Source organism: Notolepis coatsorum (assembly GCF_963971535.1).
Source record: "Notolepis coatsorum genome assembly, chromosome: 18".
In the NCBI taxonomy this organism is placed as follows: Eukaryota; Metazoa; Chordata; class Actinopteri; order Aulopiformes; family Paralepididae; genus Notolepis; species Notolepis coatsorum.
The window spans coordinates 69,562,799-69,578,798 of NC_140182.1; the positions used below are offsets into that span (position 1 = coordinate 69,562,799).

The 16,000-nt window shown below is 47.3% G+C and overlaps 1 protein-coding gene across 1 annotated transcript in view; it reads right to left on the reverse strand.

Moving 5' to 3' along the window:
* Positions 1-798, reverse strand: part of mef2aa (myocyte enhancer factor 2aa) — a 185,979-nt gene extending 185,181 nt beyond the window's left edge. The window contains exon 1 of the mRNA XM_084335430.1: positions 705-798. The gene's annotated coding sequence lies outside the window, so the exon portion shown is untranslated. The remainder of the gene's footprint in view (positions 1-704) is intronic.
* Between the last annotated feature and the right edge of the window lie 15,202 nt (positions 799-16,000).

Below are 16,000 nucleotides of genomic sequence, written 5' to 3' on the forward strand. Positions count from 1 at the left end.
AAAAATAGAAAATGGGAGAAAAAGTGGATAAAAAAATAAAAACTATCGAGGATAGTATTCCTGCCTGCCAACCAATATTATTATATGACAGCCCCGCCCCCATTCACTAACCAACCAATCAATGCTACGCAACATCAACGCAACGGTTGTGTTGCAGTCGCTCGGGTTAGATTTTGGGGAGAGGTACGCAACATCCTCACAACACACTCTGCGACACCCTCTGCGACATCTGCAACCATGTTGTGTTGCAGTTGCGTCGCAGTCGCGTCGCAGTTGCTCGAGCATGTAGAGCCCTTAAGTGTCCCCATGCAGAGAATGACCCAGAGAATGACCCACTGCACTCCTCAAATCCCAAAATGCCCACGTCTGCATCAAGAAATGCGCTGCAGGCAAAATGTCTGCTTCACCCAGAACCAAATTAGGTTGCGGTTTGCATCGGCTTTTGATGTCACCCGAGTCGAGCACAACATAAGAAAACATTACAATATGATCTAAGTCAACATAATAATGTAATATGTCATATAAAAACATAAAATGGAATGATCGTGTTGGATTTATTGTGTAAAGCTGATTTATTACTTACATTTACTTAATTTTTTTTTACAGAAATGAGAATGATTAGATTATTATTAGACAACATGTTTTTAGAGCGCTAATAGTACATACTACAGAACCACAAAAGCCTGGGATGCTATGTGTCTCACCTGTTTGGTATGGTGTCATACTGCCATAACAGAACCTGCTGTTAGGACTTCCAGTTATTTTCTTTCTTTTCTTTCAAAACATGTACTTTCTTTATCTTTCTTCTTCTCTTCGTCTTGATCCGAAACGTCCAGTCTTCGACCCTCGGCCTTTGTATCACCCCTGTCCCTCACTTTACCTCAAAGCCAGACCAGCTGGCTTCGGATGCCTTCCTTGAAGCCTTGAGAGGCCTGACTTCACCCTCTGTTCCTCCTCTTGTACCTTGGTCTTTCTGCCCCCCGGGAGGGTAGCAGGGAGGGGGGGGGGGGGGGGGGTTGAAGGGTAAGACACCAGACGGACGTAGACATGTCGGGCATGCGTTCTGTGACAGGGCTTGGCTCAGAGGCTCAGTGGACCAGCCACAGCTGTCACTCAGAAGGTATTGAGGACTTGAGGACTTTATTATTTATATATATCTATTATTATCATCTCTATTCATCAATATACAAGTGAAACTAATTTGAATAAAAAAGAAGATTGTCATTTTCAAAGATTTGAAGATCTTCATAATATAACAGAACTACAGCATATCAGAGAAGATATTCACAAGATGAGTAGGAGTTTATTTTTGGTTAGCAGTAGGCCTGTACAGTAACAATCCACAACTTTTCGTGACTTTTCGTTTGTGATCTGTGAACTGATCTGTGGTCAGTTTAAAAAGAAGAAACCTAAAAAAAGAGAATGTTTTGGATCAAAATGAGAATTCCCTCTTCATCTAGGAAAATAAGGTCACCTAATGTGTGCATGCTGCCCAAGTTATGAACATATGATCACCCATAGATGATCATTGATGACATAGCAAGTGATGTATTCCAACGAGTCGTGGGGACACTGGAGATAACGACTCGCTCCAGCAGGGCTTTGAGGCGAGACAGCTGGCATTTCCAACATTGCACCAGACCACAAATAGACCCAGACACTCTCTTCCCTTCCAATTAAAAAAAGGCACTGAAGAAAATACTTCTCATGCGCAGAACTTTATTAGACTATAAGATCCGAGTTTGATCTAGTGTATGATATTGGAGAAAGAAATAGATGTTTATTTAATAAATGAGGACTAGCGTGTCTGTCACGCCGTTTCTGGGGACCTCCATCTGACCACGGAGCTCTAAAATAACATTTCAATTATCCGAGGTTCATTAAAACAGCCTTTCTGAAAAGCCCTCAACACCAACGCCCTCTCCAATATCTCCTCCACTGGGCGGTACTCATCACCGCATTCAATCATGGGGAACATTCTGCCAACAATCCTCATGCTGTACAATGGCCAGTGAATTCATTCATTTCACGCGTTTCAAGATAATTACTCTGTTTGAAAGCTACATCTACTCATCTACTCTCACTGTACACCATTATGTGAAATCCAAGAGTTCCTCGAACTTCAATCACAAATGACATATACTACCAATTATGGTAATGGTGTATAGCGTATGATAATATTTTGATTAAGAGCACAAAAAGATACAGGCCTGGAATGTCAAGTTCAAGAGCATTGTAACAGAAACCATGTATAATTGGACGACAAGGCATTATCTATATAATTATTATTTTTTATCATTAATCATTGAACTAGATGTCAATCCAGAGTAATGATCAGTGATGTTAGCTCTTTGTGTTCTAAAACAAACACAAAATCATAGTTGTCTCTGAGCAGACTGCAGCTCCACGTTGGATAATCAAGTCGAGGCTCTAAAAATACTCTGTGTCTCACAGTCAGGATCAGTTCTCTCATTACCGACTGTAATTAAAACTAACCAAGGCCTGCCAGCTCCAAGTAACACAGGATCGCACGCAACTGTTAATGTGGAGGTATGACATCTGTAATGGGAACCTCTGTAATATCAGTTCCCCCGGGGGGGTTGGGAGGGGTGAAGCACTCATAATGCGGAGCTATGAGAATACCCACATGTGGGTCGTTGTGAAGATGTTCTTCAAGTCAAGTGTAATTGACCACGTTCACATGGGCGGCCATTTTGGCTCTTATGTCATGCTCAGTTTTCGGTTCAAACAAGTGTGCCTTAGTGGGATGATTGAGAATCAAATCAAATCAAATTGGTATGGACGACACATGATACTTGTGAAAAATACGATCTCTTTAACGTGAACAATAGAACATTTGACATCCTTAACGTATCGAGTTGTTGTTCTTCCCCCCTCGTTCTAGTCAGCGTTTCAGTATGAATTGACAATGACGATGTGCAGCAGAGATCCTTATAATGAGCGGGTGATCTCTCCTGAGACTATCAATCTCCAGGTACTTGTTGGTTTCTCAATCTCTTTGGGCTCTCTCTTCATCACGCCGCTGAACGCTGATGAACTCTGCCAGGTGACGACGGCCCAGACATCATGTCATCTTGTTTGCCTTGGAGGACCTCGTCTCCTAGAAGTGCAAGAGACCCAGGCAACAACACAGGCTCCTTAATGATCTCCGATATTCACAGTCTATGGCTCCATTTATAACGTGCAGCCGCCATCTCGTACCGAGCTCATTAAAAATTGAACGAGGTCAGAAATGAAACTACTCTACCATTATTCATTTTGTCCCTAATTTCAAGTTCCATTGAATTAATCACCTGACGTGGCTGTCAGATCATTCACACTATCGTATATGTTGCTAGGTGATACTAGCCTATTTCAGCAATAAACGCTTAAAATTCATTCAAATTGAGGGGAGGGTTACACTATATTTTATTATGTATTATTATTATTTATGTATTATGTTTTATTCACGAAACGTATCACGACCTGTTTGAATTCCCTTTCAGGTGTACGTTTATCAATCTTAGAGTTTTGCCACCGGTGGTTTTTGTTACGTCATCATTTGAATGTTCAGTTCTCAAACCTCTAATCTCATACATGTATAAATGGTAAACAGACTGCATTTAGGTAGCGTTCTTACCCAAAGCATGCCTCACATTCACCCAAGATGGTGCTCCAGAAAGGGTTACTTTAAAACACAGTCCTATAAGGATGCCTAACGCAGGCGCATACGTCACAAATTAAACAAAAGAAGAACACTGATGATGTCAATCAGTGCAGAAGATGTGTTAGAAAACAAAAACAGTGCAGAAACATTGTATCTTTGTACAATAGATACGAGCGAAGACATCTAGTGTCCATTCTTTGTGTCGAAACATTTCCAGAGACGAGAAACGACACCTCGACTGGAGTTTCCTGAAGTGTTTCACACTGACTGGCTAATCTCATCATGGTTTACTTATTCTTGCAAATTAATTGACGATAACATCTTAAGATGGAATAATGCAAACTGTGTGTGTGTGTGTGTGTCTTGTGTGTGTGTGTGTGTGTGTGTGTGTGTGTGTGTGTGTGTGTGTGTGTGTGTGTGTGTGTGTGTGTGTGTGTGTGTGTGTGTGGCTGTTTGCATTGTGTGAGTGCGTGCACACTTATCTGTGTGTGTGTGTGCATGCGCGCATATCTGCCATCGCCTTAACTCGTCAGCAGGTGCCATCACTTCCCCGTTGCCACCATATTCAGTGTAAAGACGTGTCGAGAAGGAGCAGGATCAAGGCAGCTTTGCCACAGGCAATGTGTGGGAGAGACCACTCTGATTCCTGTCTTTCAACCATTTCTCACTGGCATTCTTTGCTATGACTACCACATCAAGCTATCGCCACTGTAATTCATTGTGTCAGATCGTATGATCGCAAGAAAGCTAAAGATACCAAGACTATATCTTGCCGCTGTGTACCTGCAGGCAGCCTTTGGAAAGAGACACGCCGTTCCGTGTTCCAAACGCTGCATACGCCTTCTCGACGGGATGTTTTACAAGGCGGTGCAGCTTCAGATCAACTCCGACACTGCAGATGAAATGTGATGTGACCCGTAGTAGCGTATGTTTTCAAACTACAGGGTCCCTGTACATCGATCCTCATGATACCGCTGCAGTATAGTGTATATTATGCTATATTATATGCTGGATACTATCGTGATTTTGTTACGTTGCTACGATTCACTACGGAGTGGAATATCGAGTTAACGTTCCTTCACACTGTTGTGTGACCCACCACACTATAGTCTACCCATATAGCATGTACAACAGTGCTGTATATGTAACATAACATATGGTACCGCGAGGCACAGTCACGATGGACTTCAGGTGTTTTGAAGTGACTGTGCCAAGTAGTGGTACTGAGAGTTAAACTCCCTCCCCCTTAAAAGACACATAGACATGTTACCAAGAGTGAATTTACCTCTTGGTATAGCGGTCTGTGACGCCGCCCGTGATGTGGCAGACCCGGCATCGAAGTTGAACTCAATGCAAAAAGGTGACGATATCAGCTCCGTTACATAATTATACCGCATATATACTGTGGCCGATTTCACCCCCCCTCCCATGGATATGTGAAGGATCGGATATACTTTTGCCACGGAAGGAGTAGAGTAAATTATGTAGCTGATTAGTACTGATAGAACACACCTGCGCATCATTAGTCCACCCACATCTCACATGCACACACCCAGTCCCACACACTACATAAGCACTAGGTTAGAGAGAAGTAAGTTGAGGGCGGAGGTGAGGTTGGAGTTGTTGTATTAACTTATTCAGCGCCAGGGATTAGCCGGGTCCCATGAATGAATGAATGAATGAATGAATGAATGAATGAATGAATGAATGAAAATGAATGAAAACTTTATTTAACAGATTGCAGAATGGGTACAATACAGTACGGCTCAATACATACAATTGTTAAGGGGATGCAGACCTGAGAAAGACGTTTGTCTTGTTTCCATCAGGGTCCCCCATTTTCAATTCATATAGACATATATGACATACATGACATACAGATAGTCAGTACTGCTACATCTATACATTTATGACATACCAGATTTGCAAATACAGTACTGTTTGTGATACAGAAGGAGTCAAGAAAAGGGAGTATATACATTTGACGTAGAAACTGTACATTGGAGGTTGGGTGGGGGGGGTTGGGTACATTGGGATATTGACAACCATACTGGGTAATTTACATTGGAGGTGGTTGGGGGGGGGGGGGGGGGGCGGGGGGCATACTGTATAAACAAGTAACACTGTACATTGAGGGGGGGGGGGAGGAGACACTGTACAAACAAACACAATTGTACATTGAACTATTGACAAAACCATACTAGGTAAATGACTGTACATTGGAGGGGGTTGGAATGATTGGGTTAGGATATTTACAGGGGCCAGTGTTGAATTGCAGTCTCCCGTAGGTGTCCCTTGAGAGAGGTTTTGAAAGTGGGTAGTGATCCACATTCCTTTACAGCTTTGGGTAGGGCGTTCCACATTGATGTGGCATAATTGCGAAACGTGTTTAGTCCCTTATTTGAGCCGAATCTGGGTTTGACATGATTTGTGGAGCTCCCTCTGGTGTTGTGATCGTGGTATTCACTGACCTTTGGGAAGTATTTTGACATGTACATGGGTACCTTGGTCGTGTAGTGTATCTTGTAGACCAGGCCCATTGCAAGTTGTTGTACTCTGTCGTCTACTCTAAGCCATCCTAGGTTGTCGAAGTGGGCAGGGGTGAGGTGGGTTCTAGGAGTAAGGTCAAGCAGTAGTCTGACCAGTTTGTTTTGAGATGTTTGTAATTTTGTTTTTAGCGCCTTTGAGGTGCTTTGGTACCATGAGGTGCAAGCATAGTCGTAGTACCCCTGAATGAGTGCTCCTGCCAGAGTCTTCAGGGTGTTCTTGTTTACCAGAGAGGAGATCCGGTACAAGAATCGAGTTCGTTGGTTGACTTTTTTTATTACATTGGATGCCATTTTGTCACAGGAGAGATTAGCCTCTAGGATGGATTGTAGCTATGCCACGCTTTAAAGGGGAACTATCTTATAAATGGCCTTTTCCAGTGTTTAGCATTGTTTTCTAGCTATGTGGGTTTATATTAATGGCGTCTATGTCTCTAATTCTCATTTTGGCGCATTTTTCCAATTCACATCTCAGAATATTCTACCTCACTGAACTGAGTCATCTGAAATTTTGCGCATCTTGGACGTCCAACAATTCTCATCTGCATAATAACGCCCCGTCTATGGTTGTAGCGCAACCATTCGCTCAACAACAGAGAGTGGAAATACGACACTTCCTCAAACGGGTTGACATGCGCAGGTGCCGACAGAGACAGCAGAGAACGAGCGAGCGAGAGAGAGAGATAGAGAGGGGGAGAGATAGAGAGGGAGAGAGAGAGATAGGGAGAGAGAGAGATAGAGAGGGGGACAATGAGCATTTACACACAACCTCCCGACCACGCGCGGGGCAGGAGCTTCTCTCTCTCGGGGAAACACACACGTATTTACACACAACCTCCCGATCGCGCGCGCGGGGCAGGAGCTTCTCCACTCGCATATCACTGTCAAAATATCATTGCGCGCGCCCGTATTCCCATCCGTGCAATAATATTCACAGGGGTATATATTGTCATTTGAAACAAGTTACCAATGCATTGTCCCATGGGATTATGCCCCCCCCCCGCGGCAAAATTAATTAGTATCCCCCTCAATCTCTCTATATCTCTCTGTCTGCAAATGCAGACTGTGGGTAACTGTCACTCAAAGCGGTTATGGGCGGAGCCCAGCCCAAAACAGCTTGAAATCTTGAAGTGGAAAAATGTTGCTTTAGAGTACTTGATTAGAAATACAAAACAATGAATAAAAAAAATTAAAGAAACTTACAGATGTGTTCCATAGACTCACAGGAATTGTGTAAAATTGCCCAAATAGTGAAAGGAATAGTAAGATAGTTCCCATTTAAAGATAGGAGTGCGTCACCTTGTTTGTAGAGCTATATCTATATTCTATATTATAGTTATGGAGACAATACTATAGACATTTGACACTGACTTTCTTCCATTCAAGATGCAAAAAAGAGATAATTTTTTCATGCATACGTTCACGCGTTATCCCGTGGTGAATATAAGTATAATTTCAGAGTGATCTTTCCTGGGAAGCTAGTAATAGGGCGCAGCGTGAATTCTAATATAAGCGTTGGCGTTTCTTGCCTGGACACGCTACTATTTCCAAATCAAATGTATATAATAGGTATTATGTTTCATCATGAATGCATGAAAGGGGGGGGGGGGGGGGGTCGTTTCTGATGCTTTGATTGCCAGTAACGGGATTCGTATTGAACACTAAAAACGGCTGGATCGGTATCAAAACATTGTTGGATCAAGCTGAAATTGATGTCAGATAGTCCTTACCTCTGGTCGGGGGTAATCCAAAAAGAATATTCCAATTGTTTGATCGCCATCTGGTCCACGACATAATACGGCACAACACATGCATCGAGGGGCCCGGACCCGTTTCAATGCGACCGAGTGAATCTCTAGGCTTCCTTGCAGTGGCGGCTCGCCACTAGGGGCGCTCGGGCGCCGCCCCCCCTCAGGCCCTACCCTGGTTATATGAGAGAACAAGAAAAATAAGTTTTTAGTTTTTTGTTTTATAGCCCTATAAATAATATAAACATGTTTAAAATTAATAATATTTACTCATTTTAAGTATGTTTGTGTTTCCAATGCACAATATAACGTTATTATATACAAAAAAAAAATACTTGTTTTCTTGAACAGGAAGTGACTCACTTTTCTTTTTTTTATTATTTTTTTGTATTTCTCGGCCCGGGCTAGACGCGATATCGCTCTGAGTGCGCGTCACGGTTTGATCGCTGTATCCGTCGCAGCCAATCAGTGCGTAACGCGTTGTGCGTTGAAATATGACTATTATGTTGGAATCCGGGCGCGATTTGAAGCGGTCTAGCCAGTAGCGTCAAGAATTTCTGTAGCCGCATTTCGCGGAGACGCTCTCTGATTGGCCGACGCCAGTATTTTTTTACGTAGCAGAATTTCACAGAGACAATCTCTGATTGGCCGAATCCAATTTCTAATGTTTCAATTCTAGCTTATTCCTAGGTTGGTCCGTTGGTGGTAGAGATAGTTGTGTTGTTGTGAGATGCAGCTGTTTGTCTTAGAGCGTGCCGTGACTGCAAGTTCTTTCGACTGTTAAGCTTAGGCACTCTTTCAAAGTTGGTTAAGGTTAGAGTTTGTCTTAGAGCATGGCGATAGAACGCCAGGTAGTTTGCAGTCTGTTCGACGCGGAAATGGACAAAGGAATGAAGTACTTGTGTTGTGTGGTGCTAACTGCTAACAAGCTAACACTTGGCTAACAAGCTATATGGCGGATGCAGTCTGGACACAGTGGACAGTGGACTGGAATACATCAACAGTGGATTATACACTTTATCAAGGCAAGCCCTCCTGCCCTGGACGTGTCAACTAAACAGTGAGTCTCTCTCTCTCTCTCTCTCTCTCTCTCTCTCTCTCTCTCTCTCTCTCTCTCTCTCTCGCTCTCTCTCTCTCTCTCTCTCTCTCTCTCTCTCTCTCTCTCTCTCTCTCTCTCTCTCTCTCTCTCTCTCTTTCTTTTGGATTGAAAATACGTGGATTATGGCTTGTTCAATATCGTCTATGTTTGAATGAATGAATGAATGAATGAAAACTTTATTAACAGATTGCAGAATGGGTACAATACAGTACGGCTCAATACACACAATTGTTAAGGGGATGCAGACCAGAGAAAGACGTTTGTCTTGTTTACATCAGGGTCCCAGATTTTCGATTCATATCGATAGTTTAATAGCTAGCCTTGGCTCGTTTAACAATATGCAAAATATGTGTACAGCCCTGTACTCATACTGAAGTTATTTTTGGTATATAATAGGTCTGATTGTGTAACGAATCGATTCCACGTCGCGCTGTGTGTGAGAGAGAGAAGGAGAGAGGGAGAGATCTGCGTGTGTTTGGAGTTTTGTTTCTAACTTTTCTATTTATATATTGTGTTTCAAGTTGTGAATTAGACTATACTTTATTTGACTGGTTGTGTGTTGTTGTAGTAACAGCTGAGCGACTCGTTCATAAGAGCCGATTCATTGCCGTGAGCGTGAGTCGAATCGCTCACGTCTTGCCATGAGTCGGTTTGCGTGGTACTGTACATGTTTGCAAAATGTTTTGGTATAGTGCCCCTAGTGGAGAGAGAACCAGCAGCCGCTACTGCTTCCTTGTACTAAATAACTGTGCTCTGAGCGGTTTAAACCTAACACCCAGTCTGGAACAGGGTTTACTGCACCCTCGATACTGCCACCTGGCAGGATCTGGCCGGTACTGCACCCTCGGCGTCTTAGTATGCCTTTTAACGGCAACATACGGGTCTGTGACATTGAATAGAAAATTTAAATAAAAAAGAAAGGAAAAACGATCAAATAACAAGTATACTCGTTGGCGTTCAAAGGATGGCGCCCAATAACGAGTATAATCGTTGTTGGCTGGGAATGAGTTAAGAGAGAGAGATGGTTATATTCAGACTTGTGAAGGTGAGAGGTAGTAAGAGGAGAGGTAAAGGCGAGTAGGTGTTCTTTGTGTACTGGACCCTGGACTGGCTGAGATACACCCTTGTGTACTGACCCTGGACTGGATGGCTACCCTGAATTGTGAACAATCCCTTTTTCTGTCTGCGAACCTTCGGACTGAATCACGACCATTATTTTGCTTTTCCCTCTGGATTATGTACTAAATTCAATAAATACTTGTATTGATCGATATTGCTCTTGTGTGGACATTCAAATTGGTTTGTATTTGAACCATGGCGAGCCTGAAACCCACCAGGTTCGTCACAAGCACAGGTACAATGACAAATCCAGTTGATGTGAAAGCGCTGTTTTTGGAGTGGACAAAATACTCCGAAGCACAACAGCGATTGGATCAGAAGCATCATGACGAGACAATGTGATGACAAGGCGCGAGAGCGACACAACGTGATCTTGTGTGAGATGAGAGCAACAGCGGAGAAATGGAGACAGGAAGCGCTCGTTTAATTTTACCATGCGTAGACTCATAGCGAGGAAAGACGCGGAAGCAACGTTAACCCCGGACGATTCCTGGTCAAACTCAACAGCGATGACGACATTGAGAGCTACTTGTCAGCGTTTGAACGAACCGCTGAACAGGAGCACTGGTCGGTGGATCAATGGGTTAGTCTGCTAGCCCCATTTCTGTCTGGTATTGCCCAGATGGCGTACCATGTCACCGCACCGCTAGAGGATATGTCGTATGCTTTTCTAAAAAAATAAATACTGCAACGGTCGGGAATCACTTTTCTTACTTGCTCCCAGCGGTACCATGACTGGGCATACGACGGGAACTTATCCCCCAGAGAGCAACAACATGATTTGCTAAGGCTAGCGAACAATTAACTATTAGCCGAGCCTCAGAACATTACACCTATCGAAAGGATGGCAATGGACAGATATTTATGTGCTCTTCAAAGCTCACATGCTTCGATGAGGTCATAGAGGGGATGGAAGCATATCAAGCAGCAGACGTGCTATACCGGAGGAGTAACAGCAGAAGGTCCGGACCACCCAGTCGGCTGAAGGAGACGGGTAAGAGATCCGAAGCACCCTGCTACGTCCACCCCACACCCCTCTTCAGACCACCTGTAATGTATAATGACAGAAGGAGGTGTTACAACTGCGGCGAAGAGGGCCATCTTTCGTGGGACTGTCCCTATAGAAATTACATGTCACGTCCATGTGCACATGCAACCGCCTGTTGGGCGGAGGACACAAACCTTTCCATGCTAACTCCAGTAAGAGCTAATAATTACGACACCACTGCATTATTAGACTCAGGGAGCTCAGTGACTCTGGTGAAACCAGAGTTGGTGGACGGTTCCCTCTTGGGAAAAACTGTGGGAGTCACCTGTGTGCACGGGGAGACTAGACAGTACCCGACCGCTACCATCGAACTAACCTCCACCCCGGGGAAATGCACAACGACCATCGGGGTAGTTGAAAACCTCCCGGTGGCCGTATTAATTGGTATGGATTGTGCTTTGTTCCGACCACTGTGGGAGAGTTTGGCGGCCGAAAGAAGCTGCGCCCCCTGGACAGTATCCACCACCATGCTGACCAGAGCCTGGACACGACGGACCCGGATGTGCTGCCTACACGACACGTGCGCTGTCGGCACGTTCTGACAGCGCATCGGGCATGTCCTGGGGTTTCCTCGTCTTCTGACAGCGGATCAAGGGACGTCGCACGGCGGCTAGCTGTCGTGGCTAGGTCGCGCCCAGGTAGGGCCTGAGCCACCAGGCATAACAATGCTGCCGTTAGTGTATTGGCGCAAGGGGCAGGATATCTGGGTAAACATTGTCGTTTTCCCGGCTATCCTGGAGCGTGCGGCTAATGCTATGCTACGATGCTGGGTTACTGTTCTTTTGATTCCCCGCTGAGGGCTGTCTTTTTAAAAAGGTCTTCCCTCCTCTTAACCATTCATGCTGACGGTCAATCGGTGTCTACTGTTGGGAGTTTTGACGGGGGCTTGTTTACCTTTTTCATGGGTGAATGGGCTGAGGCCTAGGGCTGGTGTGCTTTTTGTGAATCTATGAACGGTGTGCGGGACTGGTGTTTCTCTGGTCTGCATCCCCTTAACATTGTGTGTATGGGCTAGCCCATTCTGCAGTGTGTTGGTGGAGTTTTAGTTCATTTATTCATTTACCCCTTCATGGGTGCACACCACAGTGGAGGTTGCTGGTTGCAACCACCACTGGTGCTCCGTGCTTGTGAAGCAGGTGGCATCAGTCATTTGCCTCTGGCATGTTGGAACAGTGCCCCGCCCGGCCGACGCCATGAGGTGAGTCGGCCCGGCGGGTGGCTGGTGGGCTGTTAAACCTATACCGCCACGGTATAGAATTAGCAGCGATTAGTAACATTGATAGAATTGCTGTTTTTTCTGTCAAAAATGGTGTCGGGTGGCGGGGCCTTGAAGGCCAGCCGACGTTGAAACATCGCGCAAGGTTTTGACGTTATTAGCTTTGACCTTTTGACGTTTTGAGCTTTATAACCGCAGGGAGGGCTAGGATACTGTCAACGCTTGTTTACAGACATCTTGGTTGGATCAGTCTCCCTTTGAGGGGGTGAGAAGTTTTTTCCCTCCTCAGGGCTCCCCTCTCCCGGAGGGACTTTGGTCTTTCCGCAGGAGCGCGGGCGGTGTTTGACCTAGGCCCCACACCGCCTCACACCGCGCAGCCAGAGGTAAGAGCACGGCCTCGCCAGCGGCTGTGGCGAGGCCCTCAACCAGTGGCCATGTTTCCCCCGCCTGAGGTACCCTGGGCACAACGCCGACAGCCTTGGCGGCCGAGGGATTGGCTACATTAGATGAGCACGCCCTAAAAAACCGTCGCCGTAGGGGAGCTCCAGTAGCTCACCGCGTACCTCTCAGAGTGTCTTTCCCCCCATCTATACCCCCATTCAACCTGTTTCTGTCGGTCATACTTGACCAGAAAAAGCGATAAACGCGAAAAGAACCAGCTGACTGGTCAAAGAAAAAAAAAAAAAAAAAAAAAACGTCGCCGTCTAGCTGTGTGCAGCTCGCTCGAATGTTGTGCTGTCAAGCGGCTTCCACGCCACACGTTCTGCGTCTGTGTTTGGTTGAGCCTGGTGTTACGTCTGTCAACTACAAAGGTTGTCAGCAGGGGGGCTCGAGACCTCTTGAGGCAAACAGTGCGGGTTCCCCCAACCTCGCCTTCGCCAGGCCGGGTATCACGTTAGTGCCTCCCACTCCCGGAAGACCGGCAGTGGTCTGGCAGGCGCGCGTGATTTGGGTGGTAGTAATATCACTGCAGGGCAGTGTGGGGGCCTCATACCTTGCATGTCCAGCTGTAGAAAATTTTTTCAGCTGTCCATGCTGGAGGGGTGTTCAGTGGGGGAGCTTTTGTCACCTAGTATGATGTCAGCTTCTCCCGTATCAAATCGGCCCTTTCTGTCGGGGTCCCCCCTTGGGTGCGATTGCCTCGTGGGTAGTGTCAGGGTCCGATGTCCCAACTCCACGGAACGCTCTACTCGCGCGGTTAGCGGGTCCAGGGTTGGCTACGCACAGCGGGCGGGACCGGGCAGCCTATCTACGGTTTCTGGCGGACCAGCGCCAAGTGGCGGCGGGTGTGCTTGGGATTATCATCACATATGGCTTCAGCAGTGCCATATGTCGAGGTGGATGGAGAGAACACTGAGGCGGGGACTTGTGTTTACACAACCCCACCCGTTTTCAGGTTTGGTACAGACCCTATTGTCAGGGTCACCAGCAGTGACAGCTCTGGCCAACGAGATCCAATCTCTGTGGGCAAAGCAAGCCATCGTCGTGGTCCCAAAGGAGGACGCGATGCATGGCGTTTCCTCTCGGTATTCTCTGGTGCCCGAGAAATCGGGAGGGGGGGTGTCAGACCCATGCTGGACCTGTCCCATGGAAGGTTCAGCATTTTGGACCGTCTCCCACCTGTTGAACGCTGTCAAGTGGGGGCCTGGTTCTCCTCCATAGACATGTAGGATTCGCATCACCGATCTTCCATCCTAGGGCTTACCTACGCTTCCTTTGCAGGGTTTAGCGTATGAGTACCAGAGGCTGCCGTTCGGCTATTCTCTGGCTCCCCGCATCTTCACCAAGTGCGTGGAGACCACACTGGGGCCTCTGCGTCGTCGGGGGTTACAAAGTGTATTCTGCCCTGGACGACGTTCTGGTCCTTGGCGGTCAGGGTAGATCGTCAGGTCTCATACCAGGCAGGTGGTGGAATTCCTCACCAGCCTGGGTTTTGCTGTAGACTGGAAGTAGAGTACTCCTCTTCCCAGTCAACGGGTGGAGTACTTGGGCTTATTCTAAGCTGAAGGTCTATATGGGCATCCCTCTCAGAGTGGCGGCGAGTGGGTGTTCTCGGCATGCTCGGCAGGTTCCGTCCTAGGACGGTTACGGCGCTGTCCGTGCTCGATATGATGGCATCTGCTCATTCCGTGGTCCCTCTTGGGCCAACGCAGTAGGGGGCAGCTGGCAAGACCATGCTGCCTGGTCTGCGCTACATTCAATGTGTTGGAATTGAAGGCAGTCCTTCTGGTCCTCAAACAGTGTTTTGATCAGGACGGACAACACGACATCAGCGTCGTATATCGACAGACAGGGAGGAGTACGCTCCCCCCGTCTGCACCGGGCGGCGGTCGGCTGGCTATGGGCGTTTCTCCATCTGCGCAGCCTGAGGGCTCTCCACATCCCCGGCAGGGTGAATGTGGGTGCAGGTGTGATGTCACGGGGCGGTCCTCACCCTGACGAGTGGGGATTACATCCGGACATAGTCGGGCAGGTCTGGGACCGATTCCGTGGCCGTCCGGGATTCTGTACGCTTTCCCCCCCCTTACACCTGATAGCTCAGCTGTTGGGGCGGGTAAGTCGGGAGCGCAGGACTTGGTCCTGGTCGTGCCGGGCCGGGGCTCAGCTGTTTGGTCCCCGGCCCCGATTCAGCTCTGTGTGGCCCCGCCGTGGCCTGTTCCGTGGTCACCGCGGGCCCTCTCTCAGGCACGTGGAACTCTGTTCTGCCTTCCTGTTCTGGGGCAGCCTCTAGGCTTGGCTGCTGTCAGTGTGAATCTGGTGGGGATGCGTCTTGGCTATTCTGTGGTTAATGCTATCCGGCACGCGCACGCTCCGTCCTCTACCATGGCTTACACGGGTAGGTGGCGTTTTTCCAAGAGTAGTGTAGAGTGGGGGGCTTGGACCTTCCTTCAGTCTATTTTGGGTAGACTGTCGGCTTCGACGGTGAGGGTATATGCCGCAGTTATATCCTCTTGTCATGTGGGGTTTGAGAGCGTTACGTTGTTCAGCCACCCTCTTGTGAAGCGTTTCCTGCTTGGCGCTCTGCGTCTTAAGCCGGTGGAACGTTCTCTGTCTCCGAGTTGGGACCTCCAACTGGTCCTCGGCCGGTTGTCTGAGGCCCCGTTTGAGCCTCTTCAGCAGGCGTCTTTGGAACAGCTGTCTTCAAGACTGCATTCCTGCTGGCCATCACCTCCGCTGAGCGCGTGGGTGAGCTGTGTGCTCTCTCGGTGCGGCCTGAGTGCTTGTCTATTCGTGTCAATAGCGGTGCGACTCTGAGGTCTAATCCAGTCTTCGTGCCAAAAAATATCCGGAGTTCTTTTCGCTCCAGGGATATTGTGGTTCAGGCGTTTCGTCCGCCTCCTCACGCTGGTGAGTTAGAGGCGAGCCTTCACCTGTCGTGTCCCGTCCGGGCTTTGGGGGTTTACCTCAGTCGGACTCAGGACTTCAGGGTTACCGATCAGCTCTTTGTTTGTTACGGTGGCTCTCGCGCTGGTAAGGCACTGTCACATTGGTTGTGCAAGGGCATTGCCCTTTGCTACACGTTGGCTGGACTGGCCGCCCCTGGGGGTGTCAAGGCG